The 12,521-nt window shown below is 41.6% G+C and overlaps 1 protein-coding gene across 2 annotated transcripts in view; it reads left to right on the plus strand.

Moving 5' to 3' along the window:
- CENPC (centromere protein C) overlaps positions 1-12,521 on the plus strand; it is a 525,969-nt gene that overhangs the window by 27,225 nt on the left and 486,223 nt on the right. The window lies entirely within an intron of this gene.

Raw genomic sequence — 12,521 nt, forward strand, 5'->3', positions numbered from 1 at the left:
AAGTTACATGGATTTGAATGGCTGCCATGTAATACTACATATCCCCTGTTGTTTGCCAGGGGTGCCGGCAGACGGTGCTGCGGCGGTCAGCAGATGGCCATAGCAGCTCCTTTCTGAAAGGGTTGTTTCTGAGGAGACTACCACTTTAAAAATACTATTTTACCACACTCTTTGACCAAGCTGGTTTGGACCTTCATGACCACGCCAGAATTGTCAAATCTTGTATGTCTAACTTTATCAGAGAATAACTGCAATAGTTTTGCATATCCAAGTAATTCTGACATTGTTTTTGTCACATGTTGTACTTTATTTTAGTGGTAAAAGTAGACTAAGATTTGCGTAAATTAATTAAATAAAAACAAAAATGTATGAAGTTTTGTAAAAATTAACATTTACCCTATTTGGAACTGCAGTATGTCACATGTACATATATACTGTACATTTGTACAAATTCTTCTTACATTTCCACATGAAATAGGGGAGACGTGGTAAAAGGTTATTTTGTTAGAAATATGCCACATTAATAAATTTGTGCGGCATACAGAAGAGAAATGAAGCCCTGTATTTATAACAGATGTATCTCGCTATATTCGTATTTGCCTGTACTTATGACTATGTCTTGCTAAAGAAGTAGTTGTCCCTCTTCTGTGCCATTATGATGTCGTTGTGGACAGAATTCTGTCCTAATATAAAATCAGTCAGAGAAGAAAAAATAAACTGTACTGGAGTGATGAGCAATATCTTCAAACAAATGGAGGAAAATGTATCCAACTATGCTGTAAACTCGTGTCTGTTCAACTAGAAAGAAGAACACCCACCTGCAGGGCTGTCATGATGAGATTTTTTTTTCAGTGACTGGTCATACAATGTCTCTTTTTAGCTCCATCAATCCTTATATAAGGGACAAATGTGCCAAGTGACGCGGTACACCATAACTGGCCCCTGCCCGGCAAGGTAGGAACCGCTATGTGCCCAAAACAACCAATCGGTTAAAGTATATATAAAGGGGCAGTGTCCAAAACCATCTATAGGAACAGTAAAGGATCACTAATCCCCAAAATGATGTCAGTATTTCCAGAAGCATTGTCGGGTTCAAGAGGCCCTGCGAAAACTGAATGTAGTAAAGCCCATAGTGTATTGATTAGGAACAGCTCGATTTATTAGTGATCCTTCAAATAAAAAAATAAAAAAAGATCATGCCGTGTCACCATACAGAAATATTACTAAAAATAACAGCTTTGTTCGGCAGGACATAGTCATAAAAACAGTCAAAGGAAACAAAATGATCAAAAATATGAAAGGGGTAAAATATTTTCTGAAAAAATGAACTCTACTACCTCTCCCAAAAGAATTCCTCCCCACTTGGAAAGCCCACAAACTAAAATGAAAATATAAATTTAAAATTGACTTCCTAATAAGACCCCCCCTCCCCCATTCTTGCATTCCCTAAATAAAATTAACCCCTTCCCTCTAGCCACTTTTGACCTTCCTGACAGAGCCTCATTTTTCAAATCTGACATGTTTCACTTTATGTGGTAATAACTTTGGAATGCTTTAACCTATCCAAGTGATTCTGAGATTGTTTTCTCTTGACACATTGTACTTTATGTTACTGGCCAAATTTTCTCGATACATACATTATTTAAATGTGAAAAACTCCAAAATATAGCGAAAAATTAGCATTTTTCTAAATTTTAATATATCTGCTTGTAAGACGGGCAGTTATACCACACAAAGTAGTCGCTAATTATCATCCCCCATATGTCTACATTAGATTGACATAATTTTTTTGAACATCCTTTTTTTCTAAGATGTTACAAGGCTTAGAACTTTAGCAGCAATTTCTCAAATTTTCAATAAAATTTAAAAATGCTATTTTCACAGGGGCCATTTCCATTATGAAGTGGCTTTTAGGGCCTTATATATTAGAAACCTCCAAAAAGTCACCACATTTTAAAAACTCCACCCCTCAAAGTATTCAAAACAGCATTTAGAAAGTTTCTTAACCCTTTAGACGTTTCACAGGAATTAAACCAAAGTAGAGGTGAAATTTACAAATTTCATTTTTTGTTGTTACAGAAATTCATTTTTGATCCATTTTTTTTTGTAACACAAAGTTTTACCAGAGAAATGCAACTCAATATTTATTGCCCAGGTTCTGCATTTTTAGGAAATATCCCACATGTAGCTCTAGTTTGCTTATGGGCTGAAACACAGGCCTCAGAAGTAAAGGAGCACCTAGAGGATTTTGGGGTCTTCTTTTTATTAGAATATATTTTGGGCTCCATGTCTGCTTTGAAGAGCTCCTGTGGTATCAAAACAGTGGAAACCCCCCAAAAGTGACCCCATTTGGGAAACTACTCCCTCGAGGAATTTATTTAGGGGTATAGTAAGCATTTTGACCGTACAGTTTTTTTGCAGAAATTTTTTGGAAGTAGGCCATGAAAATGAAAATCTACATTCTTTCAAATAAAATGTAGGTTTAGGTATTATTTTTTTTTTTTAATTTCCAAAAGGACTAGAGGAGAAAAGGCACCACAACATTTGTAGAGCAATTTCTCCTGAGTAAAACCGTACCCCATGGTCATAAACTGTTGTTTGGACACACGGCAGTGTTTGCAAGGGAAAGAGCGCCATTTGGCTTTTGGAGCTCAAATTTAGCAGGAATGATTTTCGGAGGCCATGTCGTATTTGCAAAGCCCCTGAGGGAACAAAACAGTGGAAACCCACCCACAAGTGGCCCCATTTTGGAAACTGCACCCCTTGAGGAAATTATCTAGGGGTATAGTGAGCATTTTGACAACGCAGGTTTTTTTGCAGGAATTATTGGAAGTAGGCCGTGAAAATGAAAATCTACATTCTTTCAAAGAAAATGTAGGTTTAGCTAATTTTTTCTCATTTCCGCAAGGACTAAAGGAGAAAGAGCACTGTATAATTTGTAAAGCAATTTCTCCCAAGTAAAACAGTACCCTGCATATGGTAATAAACGGCTGTTTGGACACACGGCAGGGCTTAGAAGGGAAAGAGCACCATTTGGCTTTTGGAGCTCAAATTTAGCAGGAATGGTTTGCGGAGGCCAGTTCGCATTTGCAGAGCCCCTGAGGGGACAAAACAATGAAACTGCCAAAAAAGTGACCCATTTTGGAAACTACACCCCTTGAAGAATTCATCTACAGGGGTAGTGATCATTTTGACCCCACAGGTGTTTCATAGAATTTATTAGAATTGGGCAGTGAAAATAAAAACAATCCCTTTTCTTCAATAAGATGTAGCTTTAGGTCAAAATTTTTCATTTTCTCAACAAATAAAGGAAAAAAAGAACCCCAACATTTGTAAAACAACTTCTCCCGAGTGCGGCAATACCCCATATGTGGTCATAAACTGCTGTTTGGGCACATGGCAATTAACAGAAGAGAAGGGGCGGCATTTGGCTTTTGGAGCACAGATTTTGCTGGTTTGGTTTCTTGACACCATGTCGCTTTTGCAAAGCCCCTAAGGTAGCAGTACAGTGGAAACTACCCAAAAGTTACTCCATTTGTGATGATACACCCCTTCAGGAATTAATCTAGGGGTGTAGTGAGCATTTTGACCCCACAACTGTTTTAGAGATTTTATTTGAATTAGGCAGTGAAAGATGTAGCTTTAGCGCAAAATTTTTCATTTTCTCCAAAAAAAAAAGCAGAAACAGAACCCCAGCATTTGTTAAGCAATTTCTCCCGAGTACGACAATACCTCATATGTGGTTATAAACTCATTTTTGTGCACATGGCAGGGCTCAGAAGGGAAGCAGCGCAATATAGCTTTCGGAGTACAGATTTTGCTGGATTGGTTTCTGGTCGCTATGTAGCATTTGCAAAACCTCTGTGGGACCAAAACAGTGGAAACCCCTTAAAAGGTATTCACCTTGGGGTGTAATGAGCATGTTAACCCTGCAGGTGTTTTGCATAAATTGGTGTGCTCTCAATATTGCAGAGTAAAAATTGGATTTTTCAAAAGATATGCCAATATGTGGTGCCCAGCTTGTGCCACTCTCTAATTATTATGCTGTGTTTCCCGGTTTAGAATCACCCTACATGGGGCCCTAATCTTTTGCCTGGACATTTGACAGGGCTCAGGATTGAGAGAGTACCATGCGAAATTGAGGCCTAATTGGGCGATTTACACAGAATTGGTTCACAATTGCAGAGGCTCAGATGGGAAATAATAAAAGAAACCCCCCAGAAGTGACCCCATCTTAGAAACTACAGCCCTCAAAGCATTTATTAAGGGGTGTAGTGAGCATTTTCACGCCACAGGTCTTTTCTATAAATAAATGCGCTGCGTATGGTGCAATGTCCAAATTAAAATTTTTCCCCAGAATTGCCAATTTAGTGGCAAATATGTAGTGTCCAGCATATGCCACTGTAGAAACACACCCCAAAAATTGTTAAAAGGTTTCTCCCGGGTATGGCGGTGCCATATATGTGGAAGTAAACTGCTGTTTTGGCACACTGTAGGACTCAGATGGGTGGGAGTGCCATTTGGCTTTTGAAGCGTAGATTTTGCTTGGTAGTAGTTTTGTTTGAGTATTACTGGTGTTTCCGTTTATAATATGGGGGCACATGTAAGCCAGGCAGAGTACATCAGGGGCATAGTCAGATGGTATCATAATGGGATAAACAATAAAATAATCCATAGATGTGTGTTACGCTGTGAAGCAATCATTTCTGCACAGTCCAGTTGTCGCACTGATAAACGGTGTCTCTACTTATCCCTCTTTTGGTCTACACTCGGCACCTTTGCAGTTTGGGGAATTTTGCTAGGAAGTGTTGTCCTGGTATAATACGGGCACCCTCGCTTCTAGCAGATATGTTTGGGCCTCCCCTTCCTGGTTCCGTAATTTTAGGGCCCCGATAAATCGCCTCTTAAAACAGATGAAATGTTCCCCTCTGATCTGCACAACGGCATGTTTTTATTTCCTGACTTATTGGAACCTTAACTAATTTTATTTTTTATAGACGTAGTGGTATGGGGGCTGGTTTGTTATGGGACGAGCTGTAGTTATTATTGGTACCATTTTGGGGTACATGCGACTTTTTGATCACTTTTTATCCAATTTTTTGGAGGCAAGGTGACCAAAAAACAGCAATTCTGCCATAGTTTTTTAGGGTTTTTTTATACAGTGTTCGCCACGCGTTATAAATTACATGTTAACTTTATTCTGCGGGTCAGTACAATTCCGGCGATACCTAATTTATAGCACTTTTTTTATGTTTTACAACTTTTTGCACGATAAAATTACTTTTGTAAAAAGAATGTATTTTTTCTGTTGCCATGTTGTGAGAACCATAACTTTTTTTAATTTTTTCGTCAACGGAGCTGTATGACGGCTTGTTTCTTGCGAGACGAGCTATAGTTTTTATAGGCACCATTTTTTGATACATGCGACTTTTTGATCACTTTTTATTTCAATTTTTGTAGGGCAAAGTGACCAAAAAACGGAAATTCTGGCATTATTTTTTTACGCCGTTCACCACGTGGAATAAATAACATCATATTTTTATAGTTTAGGCCGTTATGGTTGCGGCGATATCAAATATATATGGTTTATTTTTTTTCAATAATAAAGGACTTGATAAGGGAAAAAGGGCGATTTGTGTTTTATTTTATTACTTAAAACTTTTACTATATTTTTTACAACATTTTTTTACACATTTTTTTTTCACTTTTTTTTATACTTTACTTTAGTCCCACAAGGGGACTTGAAGGTCCAACTGTCAGGTTTTTTTTTCTGATACATTGCACTACCTACGTAGTGCAATGTATTTGATCTGAGTCATTCACTGACAGCAAGCCGATTAGGCTTCGCCTCCGAGCGGGGCCTAATCGGCTTCCGTAATGGCAAACAGTAGGCCATTGTTAGGTCTCCTGGTGTCATAATAGCAGTCGGTAGCCGTGCGATTGCAGGGCACAGCTGCCGATCTGCTAGCAACCACAAAGATGCAGCGATCGGATTCGATCGCTACATCTGAGGGGTTAATGGCAGGGATTGGAGCTAGCTCCGATTCCTGCCGTTTCAGGTGGATGTCGGCTGTAACATACAGCTGATATCCACCGCTGATAACGCCGGCTCATCTCCTGAGCCGGCGCCATCTTGCCGGCGGCTACAAAAGCCTTTCAGGCCCCGCCTCCGGGCAGGGTCTGGAAGTTTTCCGTGCTAGGCACACCGGGAGGCCACTATTAGGCCTCCGGTTGCCATTGCAGCCAAAGACACCCCGGCGATTTTATTGCTGTGGTGTCGATGAGCTGCAAACACCTTAAATGTAGCCATCGCTTTTGTCGGCTGCATTTAAGGGGTTGATGGCGGGGATCGTAGTTAACTTCGGTCTCTGCCTTTACAGCAGGATGTCAGCTGCCAGATACAGCTGACATCCAGGGATGATGGCACCGACTCAGCTTCTGAGCCGGTGCCAAACATTTGGATTAAGTATACAACATTTTGCGGGAAGCACTGGCTTTCCATGTCGTATACTTACGACAAATGTCGGGAAGGGGTTAATAATTGTTAACTGTGGTACGTTTCAAAACGGGTAGTTGCAGAGTCCTGGTTGAGATGGGCACATCGGGCAGTAGAAGCGACTATTCCTCCTTCCATGCTTACTGCAAAACTGGCACCTTTTTTGGTGATATCTGCGTCTCGGTGGAAGAGACAGGGTGAAGAAAGTGGCGCTCTGAATGTCTTCGCACATCCTCAGACTTGCAGGGTTGTGCAGAGGCATTAGAGTCAAATAGGAGACGCTCAAAAACCTCCTCCTGGGACTGGAGGAAGGTGAGCGTTCCTTGTTTTTTTTATACAGTACAAACCCATTATAGGTAGCAATCTGAATTCTGTAGATTGCTATCTTTTTGTACCAGGCCCTGGTCTTCCCCTTCACCAAATATGGTTGAAGTACCTGGTCCAACAGATCTACACCCCCCATGAATTTATTGTAGTCTGTCACACAGACAGGCTTATGATTTTCCACGGTGGCCCCCCTCTCTCTAACTGCCACCGTGGTGTCTGGATGCAGAGTGGACAGCATATAGACGTCCTTCTGGTCATTCCACTTTACTGCATGTAACTGTTCGATTGCCAGTGCGAATGACGCCCCCTTACCCCACGTCTGGACACCAATTGCTTTGGGAATCCCATCTTGTTTTTACAGACTGTCGCGCAGGCCTATGTATTTGCAGCATGTAGGGATTTAAAAAGGGAGACACTGCTATAAAATGTATCAGTGTAGACGTGGTACCCTTGGTGCAGGAATGGTGCATTAGGGCCCACACAATTTTTCCGGATGTGCCAATTGTGTCTGGGCAGCCTGGGGGATTAAGTTGGCGGTCATTGCCTTCATAAATTAAGAAACTGCAGGTGTACCCTGTTTTGCTCTCACAGACTTTTATATCGTTTGACACCATATTTGGCACGTTTGGAGGGGATGAACTGCCGGAATGAAAGACGGCCTTTGTAGCAGGGATTCATCCACCGATAAATTTTGATCTGTTGTATAGGATTTGAGGAAAGATTCTTGTAGGAGGGAAAGTAACGGTCTCAATTTATTAAGGCGATCGTAGCCTGGGTCGTTTCTTTGGGGGACTTGGGAGTTATCCGTGTAATGCATGAAGCGCATTATAGATTCATATCAGTGTCTGGACATAACTGCTGCAAATACAGGGGTAGTGTGGACAGCTCTTGATGCCCAGTAGGAGAGGATAGTTGGTTTTTTGACCAACCCCATATTTAGCGTTAGGCCTAAAAAAAAATTAAGCTCAGGGACACTAGTGGGGGTCCATGATGAGTACATGGATGTGGGTTTCTGTGCAATGAATTGTCTTGCATATATATTTGTCTGTTGGACAATTAACTCCAGGACTTGGTCACTGACAAATATGTGGAAGAAGTCCAAAGGGTAGAATTGGCAACATCCACTTTTATTCCTGGGGTTGCTGACTGTTGTGGGACCTGGGGGGAAAATGAAATTGCAGGATCCCAGAACACGGGAGGCCCTACACCACTAGGCCCTGGACCACTAGGCCCTGCACCTGGGGATTCGACAGCGATGACTGATTCCACCACAGTAGGTCTATGGGTCCAGGGGTAGAAGTAGAATTTGATCCATCACTGTCTGAAAAAATTCTACCTCTGAAGCAGTTGGTGTACGCTTGCTCCGCAGTAAATGTTCTCCGAGCCATCATTTAGGTTGAACTGTAACTTTTTTTTAAGGTTTTTTTTACATTATTTTATTATATATTTTTTTTTTGTATTTTTATTTTTTATTTTTTTCAAATTAAGAAAAAAAAAAAAAGATACTCTGCCTATCGCTAGGTAAATTAAATAGATTCATAAAAGCAGCGCAGAAAAATTTACGTAAAGCTGGCTAACAGGTCATAATAACCTGACGCTGCCAGAAAATGTACAGATCACTTGTTCTCACACAGAGAATTCAGGGGGCGCAAGCGGGGTCATCAGGGGGCACAGACTTGAAGTTTTGTGTGTTTTTTTCATTTCACTTCACTTTATACAGCTCAGGATTTGGTTATAATGTCTCTCTCCTCTCACAGATCAACTACAGTGAGGGGAGAGGAAGACACAGCCCATGTCCTGGCTGTATTTGGTAATTATACTGACATAGATCACTGTGATAGGTATATCACAGTGACTATGTCAGCAGGGATCACTCAGATTGGTCCCTGGCTGTTACTATTTGCCATATGCTGCCACAGGCAATGTGCTAACGGCGCATGCGTGCGCCATTTTGATTATCAGCAATGGGGGGGTCTAATAGCGGGTGCTGGCCCTTATTGTTACCATTTCTCTCTTCTTTCACAGAATATGTTCTGTGAGAGAAGAGAAAACTAACTGCCCCTGTTTTTACAGTGATCGCCGATATTCGGTCAATAACGGTGATTACGTGACCGGGGACCGGGCAAAACGGTCCTCAGTCTGTGCTCCAAGGCCTCAGCTACCTCCATAGCTGAGTACACTGAGTTTAAGCGCCTCCCGGAGAGTGCTTTCTTATGCCAAAGGGCCGCTGTGAAAAGGCCATTAAGGGTACTTATGCCAGAGCGCCGCCTTTTCACGGCTGCCCTTTGGCATAAGAAAGCACTCTCCGGGAGGCGCTTAAACTCAGTATCATTAAGGTGTTAAAGGTTGTTTCATCAGATACAACAACTTTGTTTGGAGTCCCTACAGCATTCAACTGATCAAACAGCTTATTTTGCTGAGGAAGCTGTGGCCACTGCAGGGCAAATGTAGTATTACAGAGCGGCTCTCTATTCTGGCTTATAAAATGGGGTGCCGAGTGGGGATGTCTGTGACGCAAAGCCAGCTATGCTATTTCTGGAATTCCGGAGGTACAGAAATAACCTAACTAGCTGTGCTTTGTTGTTTCAAAAATTGCTATTCACTTTTAAGGGAGTTAACCCCTTAAGGACACGGCCAATTTTGGCCTTGAGGACGGAACTTTTTTTTTTTATATTCCCCTCTTTGCATCCCGACGCTCATAACTATTTTTATGAGACTTTTGTTTTTTGCGGGACGAGTTGTACTTTATGTAGGTACCATTTTTTGGTACGAATACATTATCTTCTTTATATAAATATTTATTTTGGCGAAAATACAGAAAAAAAGCAGTTCCTCTGCAGTTTTAGTATTTTATTTTTTTACATCGATCATCCTAAATAATGTTATACATTTGTTATACAGGTTGTTACGGTCGTGGCAATACCAAATATGTCTATATATTATTTGAAATTTTGTGACTTTTATATTTTAAAATGTATTTATTGTAAAAAATGTCTATTTCTGTGTATTTGTTTTTACTATTTTTTATTTAGCTACACTTTAAATTAATTTAAAAAAAAATTATGTTAAACGTTTGACAAAGTTCTGACATGTAAGAAGCTTTGAGACCCCCACCAATCGCTAGAACGAAGCTGCTGAAGCGCTTGTGTGAACGCTCAGCCGCTTTGTGTCAGTTCGGCTTTTTCCGGAAATAAATTTTATCAGTGTACAAGTCCATAGAAAGTCTATGAGCCCGTACTCTGATAGATCGGCTTTCCGGAAAAAGTCGAACAGACAAGAAGCGGCTGAGCGCTCACAACAGCTCTTCAGCTGCTTCGTTCTTGCGATTGGTGGGGGGTCTCAGTGCTCGGACGCCCACCAATCCGAACTTCTGACATGTCAGAAGTTTGTCAAACGTTTAGCTACACTTTAACATTTGTTTTTTAATCCCATAGAGGGATTTTTTATTTTTTAATTTACTGGCATATATCTATATGCCAGTACATTAGCCTGTGTACTGATTCTACACAGGCAGTTGTTAGGGCATACCTCCATATGCCCTAACAACAAGAAATATGGTCAGACAGCCCTGGGGTCCTTCAATGGACCCTGGGCTGTCTGGCCATGCAAGATATGGGCTTTGATCGCGTCACATGGATTGTCTGTGATGCGATCAAAGGGCAGTCCCCCCTCTTATTTACTTTGAATACTGCGATAAGCTTTGATCACGGCATTTAAGGGGTTAACGGCGGAGAGAAGAGGTTTCTCTTCACTCCGTCGTTAGATCGAGGCTGCGGCTGTGTATTACAGGCATTGCCCTGCTCCTGATCGCGCGCGGACACGGCTGTCACACAGGACGAGAATGCTCGTCCTAATGCGCTAAGTATCCGCCGCTCAGGACGAGTATTCTAGTCCTGTGTCAGCATGTGGTTAAAGGGAGTCTGTCACCAGATGTCCATATTGAACTACACTACACATAGGCTATTATAGATTAGGCTAACCTGATTCTGACATGTATTCTGTCTTTCCACAGAGTGCCTCCTTTGAAGAGAAAGAGCTTTTATTATATTTATGCAAATTAGTATTTTGGAGCAACGAGGGCATCTTCGTTGCTCCAAAACGCTCTCATTATTCCCCAGTTCTAACCCCCTCCCTGCTTCCTTTGGTTGACGGGCCAGGCAGTGTACACGCCTAGCCCTGTAGTGTAGTGAACGTGGGTATGTCCATACATTCTAATCAGCGCATGCGCAGTGTAATCTTTATGCTCGTCATTCTAATCGGCACTAGTACACATACACCGACTTAGAATGTAGACGCACGCGCGTTCACTACACTATGGGGCTAGGCGTGAACTCGTCTAGTACATGGCCTGGCCCCTGTCAATCAAAGTAAGCAGGGAGGGGTGTTGAACTGGGGAATGACGAGCGAGTATTTTGGAGCAACGGTGACGCCCTCGGTGTGTGGCATGTGCAAATACATGTTGTTTTCTAAAATGTACTGTTTTAAAGCTATATTATTACCATGCCTCTGTCAGAGTTTTGTTGTGTTACTGGTTGCCCTTGGATCCGACCATAACCCATTCCTCTGGCTATGGTCGGGAAAAGACATCCTGACCATAGTATGTTTTTGCGGTCACTTTCAATGTTCTCATGAATGCGCTGTGTTTGATGTGACTACAAGCCTGTAGCTGCTACTGCGTATGCACAGCAGTAGCGCTGTCCAAATCCCCGCCTGCACTCGAGAACTGGCAACTATTGCCGAGTGCTTCTGCTTAACTTGCATTTCAGCAAGACTGTATGCACCTGGGAACCGGCGACTGTTCCCAAGTGCAGGCTAAGATTTGGACAGCGGTGCTACTGCAGTACTAGTACTTGTAGCAGACGCTGAAATAGTAAATTAGAATCACTCGGGAACAACCGCCGGTTCCCAGGTGCATGCAGTCTTCTACAGCAGTAGTGCACGCTGAAATGCAAGTTTAGAATAAGCACATGGGAACAGTTGCCGGTTCCCGGGTGCAAACAGTCTTGCTGAAATGCAAGTTTAGCAGAAGCACTCTTCAACAGTTGCCAGTTCCCGAGTTCAAGTGGGAATTTGGACAGCGCTCCTAGTCAGCTCTGATGACTTTAACTGTAATCAGTCCTACAGCTGTGTGTCCATCACATAAGCAGGACAGATTTTTACCCTCTTTATCCACTGGAAGTAAAAATAAAAATTCCTTTTGAATGACTGTATCGAGTAGTCTGGGTTTGGGAGAGCTAAAGGTACTCTAAGAATCCAGCCTCGGAGTCTAAATCCGATAATGATGCTTCGGAGAGAAGACACAGAAGTACACCTCCGTATCACACATGTGGCATTCTCTAGAGATTGATCCCTGTGTGGTTTTAATTAAGCACAATAAGGCAATACAAGTTTGAAGACCAATAGAAATCATATATGATTTAGTTCCAGCCCAGTTATAGAGGTAGCTTAGCAAATCACATTAAATGTCACTTCATAGTATATAAATATATTATGTGCATAAAGAAACTACGGAAGCATATCTACATATTGCCTCAGGAAATGCTCACAGGTTTCAGCTTCATTAATTTTGCACCTGAAATTTTGTTTCGAGAAAATAGGACTTTGTCTCGTTAAAAACTAAAAATGTTATAGTCTTGTCGTCGTAAATACTTGAATCTATTTTAAAATTGTTCAAAACAATTATTCACTGAGACTTTCA

This window comes from Rhinoderma darwinii, chromosome 1 (assembly GCF_050947455.1).
Source record: "Rhinoderma darwinii isolate aRhiDar2 chromosome 1, aRhiDar2.hap1, whole genome shotgun sequence".
Classification (NCBI taxonomy): Eukaryota; Metazoa; Chordata; class Amphibia; order Anura; family Rhinodermatidae; genus Rhinoderma; species Rhinoderma darwinii.